The sequence below is a fragment of the Triticum dicoccoides genome, chromosome 1B (assembly GCF_002162155.2).
Source record: "Triticum dicoccoides isolate Atlit2015 ecotype Zavitan chromosome 1B, WEW_v2.0, whole genome shotgun sequence".
In the NCBI taxonomy this organism is placed as follows: Eukaryota; Viridiplantae; Streptophyta; class Magnoliopsida; order Poales; family Poaceae; genus Triticum; species Triticum dicoccoides.
In genome coordinates, this window is record NC_041381.1 from 685959587 (window position 1) to 685965866 (window position 6280).

At 41.6% G+C, this 6280-nt stretch overlaps 1 non-coding gene across 1 annotated transcript; it reads right to left on the reverse strand.

The window, feature by feature from the left end:
* Positions 1–5502: 5502 nt before the first annotated feature.
* Positions 5503–5573, reverse strand: TRNAG-GCC. The gene has a single exon. It is a non-coding gene; the product is annotated as a tRNA-Gly (tRNA).
* Between the last annotated feature and the right edge of the window lie 707 nt (positions 5574–6280).

The window sequence follows — 6280 nt, forward strand, 5'->3', positions numbered from 1 at the left end:
ATAGCACGCATAGCAAACCGACCTGAGCCTAACTCCTAACCCAACACGGACATTGACTCGTGTCCTAACTGGACTCTCCTAATCTAATCATCGGCAAGCTTGATCACAAGCCCAACATGACTCGATACTACTAATTGAAAACACGGCTAATTATTACTCCTAGCCGGACTCTTTGATTAATATCACCACAAGCAAAGATATGACTAGATCACTTCGTAATCTAAACTTTAAACTTGTTTGGATTAAGCTAACATGCATCCCCTAATCCAAACATCCGACTCTTTACTCGACCTGACACACAGACGACCACACATTTATCTTGTCACGCTGGTTACCTCCGGTGACGCAACTTACCGGATCGCAACTCTCTTTTTGCAATGATGGCCACCATTTCATCATCGTCTTCTCTTTTTATGCCGACTTGTAGATTGAAACCAATGATTATCCGGATTACCAGCCACGTTGTCCCATCTTAGCGTGCTACATGCTGACTAAATGCATAGCCTCATGCAGGAACTCAACTTAACTGGTGCGCGCCCTCCTCACGTTGATCTTCATCTTTTCATCGGTTGCTTCCACACAGAGAGACACATCTCTTCACCCGCCACATCTTCATATCTCTTTTCCTCGTTGTTGTTGGTGACACAACTTACCAAATAACACTTCCTGTCCAGCGGCAACACAACTCGCCATATACGTGCAACTCAACTTCACCGTAAATGAACTCGCCAGAACTCCTTGATCACGGACATAAATGCAAGGCACAAATTTCCTTTTTCCACCTGCTCTCAATCTTCAATCTCCTCAGTCAGTGACGCATCTCAACTGCAATAGAAGATTCACACACCTTAGCTCTTGGACGCACCTTACAAGAACTCGTGTGCACACCTTGACAACAGCTCGCAACTTTGCCGCCTCTTCCTCGCTCTCCTGAATGATGATCTCGCTGATTTCCTCGGTGTCGCAACTTCCGCACCTCCATAACCATCAACGATCACCAACGCCTTGTCGACGAAAGCCATGTCGCCCTCCTCCGGGTTATTCCGTCGAATGACGATCACCCGTCGCCTCGCTTGCGACAGCGTCATCGCCGCCTCCTCGTCGTCACTCCGCCGAACGACAATCAGCCCGATCTTTCACGTCGTTGCACCCCAAACGACTAAATCGCCTGCTCTCCTTGTCGCTGCATCACCCATATCGCCCGCTCTTTCTCGTCGCTGCACCACCCAACAACTATATGGCCTGCCCCGAGGCACTAGTAGGTCGCCACCCCGGGGCACGCGCAACTTCACTCAAACCTTGCTCTGATACCAATTGTTGGAAATTCGCCCACATGATCGATCACATAAAATCACACGAACACACGCTCACAAAAACCGGTAGCCAAGGGCTCGTATCGTGCCCTTTATTTCTCTCTTTTTTTTCTCTTTTTTTTTCTCAGTGTTACAAAGCTACGTATGCATGCATATATGTAGGAGCTACCCTACTCATAGCACGTATAGCAAACCGACCTGAGCCTAACTCCTAACCCAACATGGACATTGACTCGTGTCTTAACCAGGCTCTCCTAATGTAATCATCGGCAAGCTTGATCACAAGCCCAACATGACTCGATACTACTACTTGGAAACACGGCTAGTTACTACTCCTACCACAAGCAAAGATATTACTAGACCACTTTGCAATCTAAACTTTAAACTTGTTTGGATTAAGCTAACAGTTAGAACATGTCATCCCGCCGAAATCCAATCGCCTCATCACCTTAAGCTACAGATCGGTAACACCGGCTGCTTGAAATGCTTGTATCGATGCAAACAGAGCGTGCACAGAAAGACGACATCGTGGTGTTCGAAGATGGCGGCCGGGTGAAGGCGGACTCCATCGTCCACTGCACCGGGTACAAGTACAACTTCCTGTTCCTCGAGGAGGAGGGTGATGTTGTTGGTGTAGTGAGCATGGACGACAACCACGTGGGCCTGTTGTACAAGCATGTGTTCCCGCCACGGCTATCACCTCCCATCTCCTTCATCGGGTTGTCATTCAAGGTCTATAACTTAATCTACGTACCAGAGCTATTCATCATCTAGCTGTTTGATCTTGAATTGTTCATGTGCCGAGGCAATCCCTTTCCCGGTGTTCCAGCTCTAGAGCAGCTGGGTGGCGGGAGCCCTGTCGGGCCAGATTGAGTTGCCCTCATCAGATGAGATGATGTTGTCCATGCGTGTTGGTGCTGACTAGAGGGTAACGCACGCTTTGCCGCGCCGTCCTCCATTGGTGGTATCAATTCTTTCCTCTTTAGCATAGGGTATTCGGTTGTTTTGTTTTGATTGTATCTGCGTTGGCTTGGAAAATAATTTTTATTCTGACAATGTTCATTTTCATTTGTATATCGTGTTGGGTTATTGTTGAAGATGATATTTGTTTTGATTGAAGAGTGGAGTTGTTTGATGCATGGTTGTGGTATATTTACACGTTTCGCCGTCAATATCAGCGGTTGTGTGAGGCCCTTGGCCAACCCATGTGATAGTTATACAGGTGGTGCTCATAGCAACCCCACAGCCCCGATCCACCAGAAGTCTTCAAATCAAGGGAGCTTAGTAAATTTTATTAACAATGCACATTTAAATGGAACAAAACAACAGAGAGGAAGCAGATGTCCTTAACAACAATAACAGACTCACAAGTTAATGAGCAGTACTCAACTACTAATCTTGAGCTCATCAATTAGTTTACTTGTGCTTGGACTGATTTATCCACTTGTACCAATCGTGACACCAGGACTGCAAGAAAATTTTAGATGATAAAAAGATAAAGAGTTAGCTTTTTCACCAAGTAGCTTCATTGCTTGCGCAACACCGTCAATTAAGTAGGTACAGCTCACTGATTCATCAAGACATACTAAACCAAATGGGAGAAAGATTACTCGGATGACATGTCCCATCAATTTTTTTTCCGGTGACCATAACATTAAAAATGTAACATGTAATCAAGACATCAAGAGATAGTTCGCTTCCACCAACAGTTCAACAAAACAGTTTGCGAGCAGGGCAAAAAATAAAGGTCTTGATGTATATGCTATAACTTTTCACTGATTAATTAAGGTATGAATAATACCCGGACTAAAAAAATTACGATCTCACAAGCAACAAAAAAACAGAAAGTTTATATGTCTGATGATATAGCAGGGAAAGCAACCTCTATGAAGTTCCAAATGAACAACTTAATTGATAAATACTTTAACCACAATAAATCAATTGATGCTACAATAGTACTCCTTCGGAAGAGAAACACGGCATTGTTAATTTCATTAATATTTAAAAAATGCAATGTTGTAAGTTGCTTGGTCTAGAGATCACATGCCCGAATCTAGTACTTGATGTATTCCATAATAAGAACATGAATCCATTCACTGTCAAGGAACAATAAATCATCTAAACAATATAGGTAGTTGAAAATTGAAAGCACACATTTAGGTAGACGAATATTTTACATACTTTACGATTGTTGTGTCCAGAGGCCACATACCTAGTACCAATCTGATACATGTTGCATTACATATTGTACGTTGGCTAGAGGCCACATACCTAGTACGGATCGGATACATGTTGCATGGAAATAGCTTGCATCCTCTATGCTATAGTGAATCGCCCTTCCCTATTGGAAAACAACAAATTAGTTGAACACATAGTGTAGTAAAAAGCACCATCTGGTTAGCTGAAAGGAAAAATAATAGCCTCCATGATCAAAGAAAGATAGAAAATACTCTCTTCTAGCTAAGAATTTTGATAATGACTTGTTATGTTGTCATTATGAGCATTCCATGATCATGTAACAAAATGCAAACCAAAAATCATAGTATCCTAACAATTGTAAAGATCGTATTGTGAAACCATAGTTTTTGTATCATAAGAACATCAAACTGAACATCGTAAAGGAAGCGGGGAAATTAACTCTTGTAACTCAGAAGTACTTTGCTTAGTGTTTTGAGATTGTGTCATTTTGAGCATGCCAAGATAATGAATGAAATTGCCAAAAAATTGGTACTGTACTTATTATAAAAATATAGCTGCTACATCACAAGAAAGGTAAATTGTACAACCAGTCACAAAACACGGTTAATGATCCTTTCCCATTAGTATTTCATTAGCTAATTGTCTGGTGGAAGGTCAAGGCTAAGAAATTTATGTGTATCAGGTTCGTGCTCTCATCATCCATGCCCTTGGATACAATCTACGTTTTATCAACAAACTGCAATTAGACTACCAATTGAAACATGTAGAAAGCGAATAATTCCCACAGAAATATAACTTGGGGACTAAATCCTGACTCGCCTCTAAATTATTCTTTCTCTCCAGCTCCATGTTAGGAGGTAGAACACAGAGTTGTACACCTCATTGTGGCAAAGAGAGGCGTTTTTGGTATAGTGAGAAACTTTTACCATGTTCGGATCCTGAATTTCTTATTCTGCATATGTTTTGTTTTCAGGTGTTCTGCATATGTTTTTGTATCCATTGATTTTGTTTTCCTGCCTATTCTAACCAAATGTAGAGTGGTGTTGGATGATGTTAAGCCCAAGTTCACATCTGTAAGCAAAGGAAAAAAGGAAATTTATCCATATCTCTGGTCATCATAGGCCATATTCAGTTCTTCTTCCGCAAGTGTTGCATCATTCTGCCCCAACGTTGACTACAGAAAAACATATTAAATTCTTTTGCACGGTCACCTAGTTTGAAATTAACCAAACACAGAATGATGATACACAAAGATTAAGACATCACCTCAAACAAATCTTTGAAGCCATTACTCCAAGTTACAGGGAATGAAACAATGTTTAGAACAATCCTAAAAAAGCTGTGGGGCATCCAATTTTAGATATACATGGTGCTTAGACTTCAAGGATCATATGTAGTGGTCATCACAAAAAAAGGATCATATGTAGTGCCACCTTTAATTCTGAAACTAAGAACAGGGCTATTAAAATTACGTATCAATCTGAGCAGAATCACCACCACACTTCACTTAGCTAATAACTGCACCAGAAAGCTGCATTTCTTGCTTAGTAACTCTACTGATTAAGTTGGTTCTTCTCAAAAAAAAAGTTGGTCCTTGAGAGAGACTGACTGCTGTAAACCTGGTTGCATTGCAGTTCGAGTACGAGGACTGGCTGGCGGAGCAGTGCGGGCAGGAGAGGATCGAGGAGTGGAGGAAGGCGATCCATGTCGCGGCGAGAGGCGGGGTGTGGCACCGGCCGGAGAGCTACCGGGACGAGCACTGGGGCGACGACCACCTGCTGGACCAAGCGCACCGTGATCTTGCCAAGTACTCCCTCCGTAAACTAATATAAGAGCGTTTAGAACACTCATCATCCCCTGACTCCATCGACTGACGGCGCTACACTTGCGATTCTGCTTCTATCACTTGCTGGATTGTGAATGAAGTGCCAAAAGAAAGCAGAATTCATGTGACATACATAAAGATAACATTAAGAAAAAAAGCAGAGAATGCACCAGCCGGGAATCGAACCCGGGTCTGTACCGTGGCAGGGTACTATTCTACCACTAGACCACTGGTGCTGTAATGTGCAATTTCTTTGGAAAATTTAACAATTTCAGCACTCGACCACTGGTGCTTCTATGATGTAATTATTTTAAGGCATACAAAAGCCAATCTATGTTGCAACAAAATAGATTCAGGATTTGCTAACGCCCCAGGCACCCTATATAGGCTAAAAACCTAACAAAATAGATTCAGGATTTGCTAACGCCGCATACAAAAGCAGAGAATCGCACTCGACCAAAGGCTAAAAACTACCAAAAAAAAATTCAGTTTGAAGGCATACAAAAGTCAATCTATGTTGCAACAAAATTACTAACAAACATGATATTCAATGGCCTCTAGCAGTAATATAGGAACAAAATTACGAGAAAGGCGTTTTGGAGGCCGAGCTCCATGAAGGCCTTTATTTTTAAAAAATTCAAATTCAAACTTTTATGGTTCAAAAAATTCTGAAAAAATATGCGTGTATGTAAGGATGTAACTCACATGTGTGTAAAAATTCATGATGAAATACCTTGAGTTGCGACCTGTACAAAAAAGACAAATCCATGGCATGGGAGGATGAATAATATCATGTGTTAAACAGCCCCATATTTGTCTTTTTGCACAGCCCTCATTTCAATGTATTTTGAACTGAAAATTTACACACATGTGTATTATGCCTTCATGTATATCTGTGATTTTTTTCAGAATTTTTTGAGATGTAAACATACAAATTTCAATA